The 14,333-nt window shown below is 46.6% G+C and overlaps 2 protein-coding genes across 5 annotated transcripts in view; one reads left to right on the top strand and one right to left on the bottom strand.

The window, feature by feature from the left end:
• MICAL2 (microtubule associated monooxygenase, calponin and LIM domain containing 2) overlaps positions 1–11,766 on the bottom strand; it is a 116,982-nt gene extending 105,216 nt beyond the window's left edge. For all 4 annotated transcript variants that reach the window (XM_063397916.1, XM_063397913.1, XM_063397912.1 and 1 more), the window contains exon 1: positions 11,657–11,766. The gene's annotated coding sequence lies outside the window, so the exon portion shown is untranslated. The remainder of the gene's footprint in view (positions 1–11,656) is intronic.
• The window catches only part of DKK3 (dickkopf WNT signaling pathway inhibitor 3), a 115,976-nt gene that overhangs the window by 39,796 nt on the left and 61,847 nt on the right, over positions 1–14,333 (top strand). The window lies entirely within an intron of this gene.

Raw genomic sequence — 14,333 nt, forward strand, 5'->3', positions numbered from 1 at the left:
CCCAGACAGGGATTTTTTTAAATATATTTTATCTCCCCCCAACAACTGCTTGGAACTGCTACTTGGATTACCAAAGAGAACAAGCCAGTGATACACTGCATAAAAAAACTTTGGGACAATTGGCACACCAGGTCCAAAAGGATACAATTTGCATGGTATGAGCTCACCTCCATCAAGGGAAAAAAAGAAAAACAATGAGTCAACCTAAAAACTAAATCTCAGGTGAAGATTAAAGGGTATTTATATCAGCTCTGGAAGCAAAAATTTCAAGAAACAGTGCTTTCTTTTGTATGCAAGTCATACCACAGCCAGATGCTACTTAAAACTCTGATACCAGTAGCCAGAGTAAAGAGAAAAAAAAAAAACCAAAAAGTAGAAAGCTCATATGCCAGGCCAGGTATTTCCATAATGCATTTCTAAATCAGAAAACCTTACGAAAGGAAGTGACTGCAACAGTCACTGAGTCAGTCCATTTCCTTAAGGTATGACATGAGAGGCTTTACCCCTGCCCTAATTCTCACCAGCACACAGCACTGTGAAGCACATGAAGTTAAAATCCTCCAGCACCTCCTGAGAGCAGCACAGGCTGGGAACATCCCTGTCCCCTTGGTGCTGCTCCTGGTGCAGGGCTCTCAGACCTCGTGTTCCTACCAAAGCCAGACTGAGCACAGCTTCTTCACTGATGCTGTCAACTTCAGGCAATCCCTTTCAAGCGGGGCCCATCAGACAGACCAGTTCAAACCCACACACACAGAGATCCAGGGAATACTACACGGATTTGGCTTGGGAGCACGTATTCCAGCGCTCCTGCTGCCACTAAGGATGTGGAGCCTTCCAGGAGAAACTTCTGCTGAGGTTGATTTGATGGTTTATCTGTCCTCCATGATCCAAATTCTGCCTCCCTCCCCCACACACAGTGGGGGCTGTTCCATCTCCACCCTTTGCTGAGTCCCAGTCATGCCAGAGAACACAGCCAGTGCCCTGCCTGGGGGAGCAACACAAGGTAACACTGAGAAAAACCTCAAAAGCCTTGGTAACGAAGGGTTTGCTTACCAGATGCCCCAGTGCATAATCAGTGACATCCAGGACAGTTTATTCCTAGCTTTCAGTGAGTGGCAGGACAAGCTAATAGTCCTAGAATCCTGTTTTCTTCACTGGACAAAAGATGCCACAGGTTTGCATAAAAAACTAAAAAAATGGTGAAGAGGTACAAGTTACAGGTGTTGAGTTTGCTGCTACAACCTTCCTTATGTTGCCCATGAATATATAAACAGAGTCTAAGGGAGATTGCTAGGAAAAAGGTGCAGAAGGCAGCACTTCAGTGGATTCCTAATATCCAGTATATCAACTAATTATGAAGCAACACTTGCAGGGCCCATTTCCCCATGGCATCTTGGCAGGCAGCGTATGGCAACATGCAGACAGCTCACCTCGGGATTGTCAGGTCAGTGCAGCACCAAGCAGAGAGAACCCTTGCTTTCCAAAACCAGAAGCTGGCAGCTTTGCACAGACCCCTTCAGCCCATCTCCTTGCTGCTGGGACAGCTGCACTCAGGTGCTGGCTCCTTTTACCTTTCCTGGCAGAGCCACTCCAGAGTCACCCCGTCTCGTCTGGCAGCTCTTTGGCAGGGCTCTGATCATCTCCAGCGGGTTAAAAGGTCAGCTGAGTAAATCTGCTTAAGGCAGAGCCTGGCAGGCAGGGGCAAGGATCACAACAAGGACGTCCAGCACAGCCACTGCTGAAGTGGCTTTGCCACTCCGGGTCTGCAAAGCACTGGAGCGGGAGAGGAAACACCCTGGGCACAGAGGGGAGAGTGCACCCAGCTCTGACAGACTGTGTGACTGCACACACACTTCTGGGGTAAAATACAATAAATACAACATCCTGCACTTCCAGACAGAAACCGCAGGTTTTAGCAACAGCTACCTACACAATTACCAGATGGTTTTCTCCCATTTCTTGCCTATGCCCTATCTTTCTGATCCCTGCGAGGATGCACACACCAGTGCATCTCACAGCTCAAAGCTGACAACTTTACTGCTGGAAGTTTAATCAAAAGCAGTAAGAACATAATCCAGAATACCGATTTAGAGGAGAAAAGAAACAGGTAAAGACAAAGAAACTGAATGACCAATTGAAGTACAATTTCGGTGGAAGAAAGAAGAACCTTTGGCCCCAGTCTCACTGTCACTCCGACACTTTCTGACAGAAGTTCACAACAGCCTTGTAAGTGACACTGACCAAAACCTTCAAGTCACAGTACCTTGAGTGAAATTTTTAAACATGCTACACAAGCAAAAAGCTCAGCTGTCTCCACCTCCCCTGAGCATTGGCGAGGTTATCATTACAGCGTCACGGCTGTAAAACAAACCCAGTCATCTACAATTGCACCACGGGGAGGATGGCTCTGCTGAGAGCAGGGGAGGGGCTGCACCTGCCCGGGTGCGCCCAGTGAAACTCGCCACCAGCACGGCTCATGACTAAGCACATATTGGCTGTGCCAGTACCCAGCACCCAGCTGGAAATAAAGAAAATTTCACCTGACATCCTCCCTCCCACCCGTCGGTGAATACGGGAAAGGCAGAGTGTTGCAAATGAAGCTCGAGAAGCCTTACAAATGAAAAAAAAAGCCCAACGTATCAGAAGATGCAAAACAACTCTTCACACAAGACAGTGACTATGAATACTCTTTTTAAGATTAAACTTTATCAAGTAAGAAATATCAGAAATGTGGGTTCCACTGCCAAAAATAGAAAGGGAATGCAGATACACTTAACAGAGACTGTCCATGTGAATACAGATCTGTTTGGTAATTAAATAATTAATGTAAATGTTACCTTTTTCTTGCTTCATTCTAATTGTGAGAGGTCATATTTATCTTGCCAATACTAGTTTCTAGTGATGATGTCCAAAACAACCTATTAGTTTTCATTTTAAATTCCCCAGACCTGGCAGAAAAGAGAAAAGCTCACACTCCTCGGAATATTCTTCCCGAAGAAATCAGAATCATCATTACAATCCTAACAGAATCATCAGCCAAACGGAAGAAAATACTGACTTAACCTCCTCCTCCAAAGCTACAAGAAACACTTATTTCAGCCCTACAACTGGCAGAATATCCCAGCTAAATATTATATAACAGACAAAACCAAAAGAAATGTAGAAAATTTGGATTCAAAACACAAGGTGCTTCTTAGTATGACAAAGGTGGATTTTTTTTCATTAGAGAAACATTCATTGAAACTAAATGTAGTGATGGCTTCCATGAACTCATCAGAAGCACTGATCACAACCTTACAATGCCTCTGGAAACCCAGCGGGAAAGTTGGGCAAAGCCATGAACTACACTGGCTTTGTAGAAGTCCCAGTAATTCCCTCTTGCCCTCACTTTTAATAGATTTTGCTGTGGGTTGGCCTACTGACTGGATAACAACTGATTAGGCAGAGAGGCAAGGAAAACCTTGCCATCCTTTGCTAATTCAGTAGAGCAAATAAAACTGAAAACTAGTGGTTCACATTCTTTGCTCACTACAATTATTAAAGCAAAAAAAAACCTGGGATATATCTGCATTAATATTTACCTCTAAATTAAATAGTCTGTGCAAATGTAAATCTGCTACACTAAGCATGTCATTCCTGGATTTATCTTGGAAATTAATGAACTAAGAGAGACACTGAGATAATTACACAGCTGTTTTTCAGAAGCCAGTGTTTGTAGTTCTATCAGCTTGAGATTTCCAACAAGCCAAAGTGCCTCACGAACATGTATCCCATCAAGTTGTGGGTCAGAATGCACAAAACTTTACAACAAAAGGCAGAAGTTTCATGTTGCCACTGCTTTGCAGAACCTGACCATCCTGAAGGATGCATACAGGTGCTGCCTCTGAAAAAGCTGAGTCAAGAAATTCTGTCAAACATAGAAGTTATTCATGTATTTACTGAGTGTCAGGAGAAACCTTGGACTAAGCTCTGTAAGGGAAGAACAACACACAAAAATATCTCACCCTTCTCTGAAACAGCCATATAGCTCTTTCTGGTCTCTATTAATGCCTGATAAGCAAAATAATTGGGAGACATGCTTTGATGCCATAACTGAGTTTGAAGATGCTTCTACACACAAGTTACTAATACTAGCAAATCCTTAAGTCAGGTAGTAGCTGAAGAAGTAGCAATAGACAAGTGTGGTGGTTTATATCTCAATGTATAATTAGGGCTTTAACATGTCAAGCTTCTGCAGTTGTCATGAAATAGCATCAGAAATTCTGCTGGAGCCCTCCTAGTGCATGCATTCAGCAATGCTGGAGCCCTCTGTGTGAATGGATTCAGCAAACAACCACAACTCTTTCCTCAGGCAAAAAGAAAACAAAGAGAGAAAATAACACTGCCTTTTGCATTTTTTCACAGGTAAGTGTGAGATAAAAACCTCGTGGCCCTCCTTTCCCACATAAATACACAGAGGTGGATGCTTCACTGTGACTTTCCATTCCCAGATGGGAAGGAAACTCAGAGAGAAATCCTTCTCTCTGAGAGAGGGGCCAGCACCCAGCTCTGCCGAGCTCCTGGTGCCTGTGCCAGCACCTGCTGCACCACATCTCCCAAAGCCACATGTCCCTGCCAGGGCTGCCAGCCCCAGGACACCCTAAACTCTGCTCTGAAGCACAAACCTGCCCTGTCTGAGGTCAGCATCCCGCTGAGTCCCCCTCCAGAGGAGAACCAATGCTCCCAGAGGAGTGACGCTGTTCCCCTCTGTTCTCTTCTATCTTTAACCTGGAAATTGATATGCACAGCAGTCATCAGAATTACTCCACAGGGGATACTCAAGACAGTTTTTTCCCCACCACATGCACAAAGCTGGCCTGGTGCACACCAACCTACTTTCCTGTCTGCTTATCTAAGCGTCCCAGCTACAAATAAGCTGTGGCTGAGCTGTGGCACCCGTGGTTGTGCCTCCCTGCACAGGGCAGAGCAGCTCTGCAGTAGGTGCTGGGGAGTGTCACATCACCCAGCAGCCCTGTGCTGCAGCTTGGATCCTTCCTCCCAGAAACATCCCAGGTAGCCAGGACAAGGCCCAGCACGCCAGGAAATATTTGCACGTTGTCTCCAATTCCCTCTGCAGGGTTATTTATACAGGCACACGGTGTGCCTCTGGACAGGGCAACATCACACAGTGCTGTGTGTCAGCAGTGCAGGCAACAGAGTCAAGCCAGCCCCTGCACCTCGACAGTTTCATGAGGAACAGGTCACAAACAGAGTGATATCCAATTTGTGTGCTGAAAAATGCGCGCTGTTCATTTCCAGGAAATAAAGTTAAGCGCCCTAACCCTTCTTCCCTCTCTCCACCCCACCCCAGAACAACAGAAAGATGGTTTCTTTTGTCCACACAGGCTCACTGCGATGTATGTCACTCTTTACACAAGCTTTACCAACGCATTTTTGGGACACCTGATGTTGTCTTGGTGCAACAGCAGAGTTTCAGAGAGTAAGTACAGCAAAAGGTACTTGATTACATCCACAGACTCAGTTTTTGAGTTCCTCACAGTTCGTATTTATGGAGATTGTGTCCGAGCCTTAACCATCTGCATGTTTCTGACATTCATTCAACCACATTAATGTTCTGAACACAAATATTGCACACAGGGGTGTCAGCTGTTACTTTTAAAAATCCATACATAGAAATGGGAGGAACACACTGCACTCATACACCGAAATCTTAAAAATTACTCCAGACTTCAATATTCTTCTGTCCCTACAGCCATGTAATTACTGAAACAATTTTCTGAACTGACAGAAACAGTTGGCTGCATAGGTGGCAACCATAGGAATTTGTAGCACTCAGTGAAAGGGGAAAATCAAATACCAAGCAGAAGGCCAGGAGATCAGATCTATCTGAATGAGAACTCGTTCACATAAATTATCCAAGCCCAAATATCACATTCCATCAGAAGTTCTTTGAGTTCACCTAGGATGGAAATGAGACCTGGAGAAGTAAGCTCCTGTGTCAGGATGCTCACTCCTTTACTGCCTCTGAAAGGGGAAAAGCAGTGGCAATTCAAGTGCACAAGCAGATCCTGTGTCTGACCCACCGCTGGGGTGAATCAGGACATGGGGGTGATTAGCACTGACTGCCTATTTACCACCTCGAAGTCAAGCCTAACACAAACCCCATTTTTTCTTCTAATCAGCTCAGATTGCTGTTTTAAATTATTCCCCAGATCAGCGCAAGGTGCCATAAAGACAATCAATAAAAACCAGCCTGATAACAAGCATATACAACACATGAACCTGTATGAAAGGAGGTCAAACTATGAATAAGCAGCAACCAAAAAGTCCCCAGTATCTCATAAAGTTCTTGTTTAACCAGAGGGTTCCCTCAGCTAGCAAGGGTGTCAGCAGAGAACATTGCATTCCGTTCTGAATTCCTCCCTCTGCTTTTAGCAACTGCCTTCAGAGCCTGCATTTGTTTCTGTAAATCTTTCTGTGCTGCTCCCTGCGTGCATGAGTTTAGAGAGCAAGGGTATTGCACACCCCTGACGCCACTAACAGATGGGGCTCACCTCAGCCAACACCACAGATTATGCTCTTTGCGATACACTCTTATCTGATTACACATAAAAAAGAATTCCACTATCTAGCAAACACGAGTCTTCTCAAAGAGAGGGGAAAATTTGTCTTCTGCTCCACCTTCTCCTTTGCTGTTTACAAAACTGTTCATTTTTGGATTTGCTGGACTCCACCATATGGAATTTGCACATCATAGGCTAGGAAAAAAAAAGTCTTGGAAGGTTTGAAAGCCTTCCAGTTAGCTACAGGAGTCACCTGTTCAGGTAAGAAAATCACAAAAGATGTTATCAGAATCTGGTATTTTAATGTCCTTAGTCTTCTAAAAGTAACACTGTGTTATAAAAATGTTATGGTTCCAGTGTCTCACCACCCCCAGAGCAAAGAATTTCTTCCTGATAGCTAGTCTAATCCTGCCCTCTTTCAGTTTAAAGCCATTACCCCTTGTCCTATCACTACCTGCCCTTGTAGAAGGTTCCTCTCCAGCTCTCTTGTAGCCCCTTTTGGTACTGGAAGGGTGGTCTAAGGCCTGTTGAATTACCATAAGACTATTTAAAGTTGATAACAAAGCATCCCTGCTTATTCCCAACAAAAATTTCGCATGGCTTCAGAAACTGATGCTTGGCGATGGCAGCAGTAGAGAACTGCAGCACCCCTTTGGGCATTACTAAACAGGCAATAAGCTGTGAGCTTAGAAGGTCTGAGAAGGATTTATCATGGGCTAACTGAGCCAAAGAAACTGATTTGAGAAAGCCAAAACTCCACAATGCCAGGCACAGTCATTTCAAAACTGAATTGATAACATCCCCTTGGCTGAATGCAGCAATTGGAGAAACTGCTGCCATTATTTCTCCAGAGGCAGGGGAGATGCCAGAGCCGAGAACAAAAGTTTAAACCTAGTCCACATATTTCCATCACACAATTCCATAAACCACCTGCCTCACCAGGTTCTGCCATCACAGCTCTAGGGCAAGCCAAAAGCAAGAAGAAACAACCCCAAGTTTCCTCCTAATTACATCAGTGTTACCGGGACACTGAAATAAGAACAATCAGAATTTAACTAGATATAAGCTATGGCTGTAGCATCTTCTAATTTGTGTTGTGGTAACACCTACCTTTCCCAGCACAGAATGGGGTTGCTCTTATTCCTCTCCCCACACAGTAAACTGCCCACAAAAATTTGGAGGCTACAATAAAACCCCTGAAAACACAACCCCCACTGAACACAAGGTTATCAATCCAGAGCAGAAAGAGGGCTTGATAGCACACAGCTCAGATTTAGGGACAACTCTGAATTTTTTTTCCTTTCATGGAACTAGGAGTCTGAAGATAATTTTGGGGAAGTTTTCACTTGCTTGTAAATGTAACTATGCATACATGAAAGAGTTAGTCATCTTCTCCAGGTCAAAAATAAACACAGCAATTTCCAGAATGTGTCACAATGCTGTATTAACTGTGTATCTGCACAGTCACTGAATCAGTGCACACTTAATAGCCTTAATTTAGAATATCTATATTTCCCTGAATCAATCTAATGTACCCTGAACTACTAATACCACTTCTGAAAGAGTCAGCCTGCTCTATAAAGACCTCTAAAACTGGTCCCAGTGATGAGAAACAAGCAGTGTGCCCTCCCTGCACAGCTGAGCTGCCAGACACACAGCACAGGCTGTGCTTTTCAAGTTCACCGGCTCCTCACACAGAAAGAGCTTGAACAGGAAAGATGCAGCCAAGAATTTGCTCACACACAAAACACACACACCAAACTTCTATGATTAGGATTATTAGAGGTACCCATCTATTATAGAGATGCATGCAAGCCAGGCTGCCAGCACAGACACAGAAAGCAACCCCTCAGCATTTCTGTAGCTCCTTGACTCCGGATCCAACACGTGAACAAGCTGAGAAAACAGAAGGACCATTGGGAGGCAGAGCTCAGTTTCAGACACCTGAAATGGTCCTCATTTTAAGGGGATCAAAACACACCATGCCTTCAAAAAGCAAAGCCTCTTCCACTGGGAAAGAGAGCTTTTCTGCTGACGCCAGGGGAGTCAGAGGGAGGTGGAGGAACAGACACAGGTTACCAAGCACACACAACAAATGTCACAGCCACGTGGAAGAGTCCCAACGGGAAGCATATAGCATTTCAAAGCTTTCCCTGCAGTTTTCAAGATACTAATTATAAAATACCAGAGCAGCAAGACAGCTGGAGCAGATACTAGGTATGTGCTGAAGGGGGTGAAAGACTTAAAGCATACTCGTGGAGAAACTGGAGAGCAATCACCTCTCCTGTTTTATGGTTTCCTACATTTAAACATCTCCAGCTAAAACAATGGCTCTCTCACCTCCACGAGGAACGGGATATCGACAAGAGACTAGAAAACCCTGCTTCAGCGTATCTTAGCAAAATAAAAACAAAACCTTTTGGGATCATACTTCTAGATTCTAGTTGAAACTGAGGGAAATCTGATCTCCCCACAAACAGCAGCACCCTGATGTCAGGGATCTGGTAATGCCATACAAATTCAGAGCAACATTGAGGCGATTAACTAAAAACAAAAACGGAATTCAGAGAGAAACAGAGACTATTTCCCATTTCTGTACGCTTTTCTTTATACTAATTTGTTAAGAGTTCACCTGATTTTACAGACAGGGCAGGAAAAGTCACATCACTTGCTGCAGACCACACGGCAAGAGCAAGTGGAACGAAGCACGCTTCGGTTTCCTTTCAGAACTTCTTCTCTCCCCCACACGCTCTAAGATGCATTTGCAGTATTTTTTTTCCTAGTACCACGAAGAGAACAGCACCAACAAACTTCAAACGGCGTTTAAAAAGGTGTATTTGTCAGGTATCAACACTGTTTAGCACGGGGAAGGACAATACTGCAGCAACAATGCTGAAAAGGAGAACTCAATCAAGACGTGTGAGCCACATGCCGTGTGACAAAGCCGCCTCCCAGCACACAACCCGCAGTATGGGGAACTAAGATGCAGGGAGAGGACTGAGAATTTAGCAACCCCGAGTTTCAGGTGAAAAAGACCACGGTGCCGGTGCTGTAAGCAGCTGATTTATGAATACTCAGTATTCTGGAGTGTGCTGGTGGTGGCCCCATCATCCCAGCCCCTGCTACTGCCACCGCAGGCTCTGCTACCTGCAGACGGGGAGGCAGCAGAGATAAGGAGGAGGTGGGGCAAAACACAAGTTAGGGGAGTAAAGTGGCTAATTACGCCTATGAGTAGCAAGTAAAACGGTTAAAAAGATACATTTTACACTCTAAAGCCTGTATTTGCAATCAGAGAACTGTAAATTTGTGTGTTTTCTCTATTTCTAAAGAAGTGAAACCTGATGAAAACTGAGACTGACGTAAGATTCAATTTAATATCAGGGGCATGCTGAGAGTTGAGTCAACACAGTTTTAATTCTTAAAACCTTTAAAGACCTCCTAATAGACAAAGAAAAACTGTGTAGTATCTCTAGAGTTAGGAGCAAAAGTCTGTTGCTGCTTCAGTGCAATTTCTCAGATGCATCCTCCAGAAAGGATAAACCCTGCTGTTTTTAGAGAGACACCCAGACACCTCAAACTAAGCCTAAGTGGGCATACACTCACTTAGAGTGCCTGTGTCAATGACAACAGCCATGAATTCCAGTTCGGTTGTTAGATAATCTGTTTTCCACCCATGTAATATAATTAGCAGCCAAAATAAAGTGGCGAAATGAGGGAAGCAGGATGCCCTCTTTTCTCCCAGATCAAGGCACTTCGTGAGCATCAATTAAATGTTAATGTCCCTGGGAGGCAAGCGTGACAAGTCTTATTAAGCCATTTTAAAGATTAGGAGACTGAGTCACAAGAGAGATTAAGAACTTCCTCAAAACCAAAAGCAGAGTCAGAGAGGGGGCAGCTACACCCCAGCTGGGACCGGCAGCAGAGGACTGCGCTGCTCCACCTTACTGCAAGGTTTTCAATCGCTAAAGAAAGAGAAAAAGTTTTTAAAGAAGTCCACGCTCCCACGAAGTTTGCTGGCCATGCCAACGTGCCTCCGCTTTGACCTGCAAGAGACCATCTTTAGATACAAGTCCCATTTCCACGCTCACATCTCATTTGGCTGAAGGCACCAACAAGGTTGCCAACTGTAAACAGTTTTTAAAGCCGACAGAGACCTTCAGATCTTTTTCAATGAGCTTGAGAGAGAACTTAAAACTTTTTGATACCGGCTCAACCTTACGGGCGTAGGGGCAAATAAATCTACAAGAACCAGTCCACAAGCCAGCTATCTGAATTCGAGTCACATGCTGAATTTACACATGAAAAACGGAGTGAACGCGACAAGACAATCACTATCACAGGTTAACAAACACTTCAAAGCGCAAAGAGAAACTCAGCAAATGCCATCCTCAATTAGCCCAAAAGGTGAGCAGACAAGGATGTTCCGCTGATTAACATACTCATTAGGACGCGTCCAAACTAATAGCCCACTGCAGTGTTGTAACACGTTTGGAAAGCGCTCGGCTGCCTTAATCGCAGGAGTGAAAAGATTACTTTGACTTTTCCTGCGTGGCCGTTCGAGCCAGCGCGGCGTCACTGCCCGGGAGGGCTCCGGGAGGGCTTCGGGAGCCCCGAGCCCGGACCCGCCAGTGGGGTGGGGCTCGGCACAGCCCGGCTCGGCACGGCACTGCCCGGCACGGCACGGCTCGGCACGGCTCAGCCCGGCACGGCACGGCTCAGCCCGGCACTGTCCGGCTCGGCATGGCTCGGCACAGTCCGGCACGGCACTGCCTGGCACCGTCCGGCACGGTACTGCCTGTCACTGTCCGGCTCGGCACTGCCCAGCTCTGCCCAGCCCGGCTCGGCACTGCTCGTCACTGTCCGGTTCGGCTCAGCAGGGCTCGGCTGTGCTCGGCTCAGCCTGGCTCGGCTCAGCTCAGCCCGGCCGGCCCCAAGCGCCGCCGCCCGCGAAGCAGAGCCCGGCTCGGGGCGCTCCCTTCCTCGCTCCCGCCCGCCTGCCCGCGGAGGGACCCCCGCTCCCGGCCCCGCTCCCGGCCCCGCTCCCGGCCCCGCTCCCGGCCCCGCTCCCGGCCCCGCTCCCGGCCCCGCCGCACCTGCTCCGCCTGTCCCGCGGACCCGGCGGCTGCGGCGGCGGCGCCGCTCCTCATGCTGCCGGCGCTGGCTCGGCGCGGCTCGCCGGGCTCGGGGCGGGGCCCGCGGCCCGCCCGCCCCAGTCCCGGCCCAGCCCGGCCCCAGCCCGGCCCCATCCCAGCCCAGCCCCGTGCGGCCCCGTGCAAGGTGCGTGTCCCCCGGCCCGAGCAGCCCCGCTGTGGGGCTGTTTCCCACGGGCCCCGTGCAAGGTGCGTGTCCCCCGGCCCGAGCAGCCCCGCTGTGGGGCTGTTTCCCACGGGCGCCGCGGTGTTTTCGGGCCCCGTGCAAGGTGCGTGTCCCCCGGCCCGAGCAGCCCCGCCGTGGGGATGTTTCCCACGGGCGCCGCGGGGTTTTCGGGCCCCACCTGCCATGAGGGAAGCGCTGCGAGGAGCAGCGCGCCGTGGGGAAGTCGGGGCGCTTCCCCTCGGCTGCTAGAGCGCTGTGTTTGAGGAAGCGGGAAGGTTGTCACGAATTCAGCAGGTTCGAGAAGGTTTCGGTCAGCAGGCAAACAGAAAACCGCTGGGGAGAAAGGTCAAGATCAGCTAACAGCGCTAACACTGTGACTCCCCGAGTGCCATCAGCAGTGACATCTTGCTGGTGGCAGATGTGAAGTTGTACGAAAAACGAGCAAACAAGCAGGAATCGCTTGAAGTGCTGCAGAACAGAAAGAGCAAATGAGCTAAAAGCCAAATCTGCTAACCTAAAGACTTGACCAAAGCCTCAGCAGGCCCGCTTTATAGGTGACCTCAGCCAGTCATAAATATTTAGGCGTGTGCAGCACGGTCACCGCTGCAGGAGGCTGTGGCAGGGCGAGGGAGCGGGACCCCGGCCTGTCACGACATGAGCTCCGACCCTCTTCACATCTGAGCCAAATTTGAGCAGCTTTTGGATAACGTGGAGAGAAAGCAAGTGTGAATGTGGCCCTTTTCATCCATGCACAGCTGAATGTAACAATCTCAAGTGACCCAAGTGGTTTAGACAACTCTCTAAAATGATTTGTTGATCTTAAGGCACAAATTTTGTCGTAGAAAATACCTCTCATTTTGTGCTGAAATTTGTCTTCTCGTTTTTTGCATCGTGTTTGGCTGAACTTAAGTTTTACTCAGTGATTAACTTTGAATTGCAGTATGTTTGCTGATTTGACTTCGGGAGATTAACTGTACTTTTCCTCAAAGTGATAAAAGCAATAATATAGAAATAATGGTGCATACCATTTCCCTGTTATCTAAAAGACTATCATCTTTAGCAGCCTTGGAGAAGGCAAGAACAAGGAATGAGAAAACCCTTTTGGCAAACTTCCAGGAAAAAAAAATTATATGTAGTTAGCAAAGGGGGATGTGTGTATGAAAGAAATCATATTTATATGATTTTTACAAAGTCTTGCCAGTTTCAGTCCACCACTGAGAGCCAGAGTACCCAGAAAATATAAAGTCTGAAAGAACTTAGCCCCTACTGGGAAATATTCCAAAACTTCTTTCTTTAGGATAGATGTTCCTTTTTGGTCAGGAAAGATGCTTACAGCTCTGGTCTCCCATGTCTGCTCACCTTCACAACTGTCCTGTTCCCTCCATGCCTCTCAGAAAAAGTTAATAAGTCCATAATAAGATAACCCTTTCCTGCCCAGTTCTTCCAAAACTTTTCTGCATCATCAGAGGCTGCATGGAGATCAGCAGGAACTTTGCTGCTTACTAACTATAATTAGTATATTTACTCATTGTCCTTAACTGTTTTATCTTTGAAAGTGGCTGAAAGATGACTGTATAATTCACACTAAACTACTATCACAACCATCTTTAAAAATTATGTTTCATTAGCTGTTACTTAACCAGAATTAAGAAATTCTTTATTCACAGTCACACCTACCTCTCTCCAAAGGAAAACACAACTGAGATACAGTCTAGTCACTCTGGGTTAAGATGAACACACATCAGGTAAAGATTAGATTAATAAGCATTAATTAAACCACCAATCTGGCATTACATGGGGCTCTGTGGGATATCCCAGCCCACCCTCCCTTCTCTGAGGTGTGGGACTCACAAGCATAAAGGGAAACAGCAACTTCCCTGGGTGCTGCACAGCCTCCCCTTCCCCTGAGACCAAGCTCCTAACTCTTTTTTAAACAGTGTGGCTGCTTGGTAATTTTTTTGTTCCATCCTAACCCATTGTCCTCCTTTGAAAGGAGAGGAAAAAGAATGATCCATACAAAACCAATCCAGCCTTCTTAACTGGCATAAAGCTGTGCCTGCCAGCTCTGCTGTAGGATGTTGATCCCTCTGTGTGGCTGGTGATGTGCAGCACTCCCTTTCCAGACATGTGCAAGCCTATCTATTCAAATTCTTGTAAATGGGTTCCTATCTACATATCCAGCACAATAAAAGCCCTTCTTGTGGTATTCAAACAACTCGTCTGATCCTTTCTGATGAACTGTGGATGTCTTCAAAGTTAACTGAATTTTTCCTGCAAGAGGGATGGCCTGGCTCTCAGGAGACCATGCTGAGCTCCCTCCTCAATCATTTATTTTCTTCATGACTTGGAGAATTCATCTTGTATCAGTTTGTGATCTGTAGGGTGCAGGTAATAGGACTGCCTTCCCTTATGGGGGTTTTGAGGATGAAACCCTCGTGTGAGGCTGTAACCTTG

The sequence above is a fragment of the Prinia subflava genome, chromosome 5, assembly GCF_021018805.1.
Source record: "Prinia subflava isolate CZ2003 ecotype Zambia chromosome 5, Cam_Psub_1.2, whole genome shotgun sequence".
In the NCBI taxonomy this organism is placed as follows: Eukaryota; Metazoa; Chordata; class Aves; order Passeriformes; family Cisticolidae; genus Prinia; species Prinia subflava.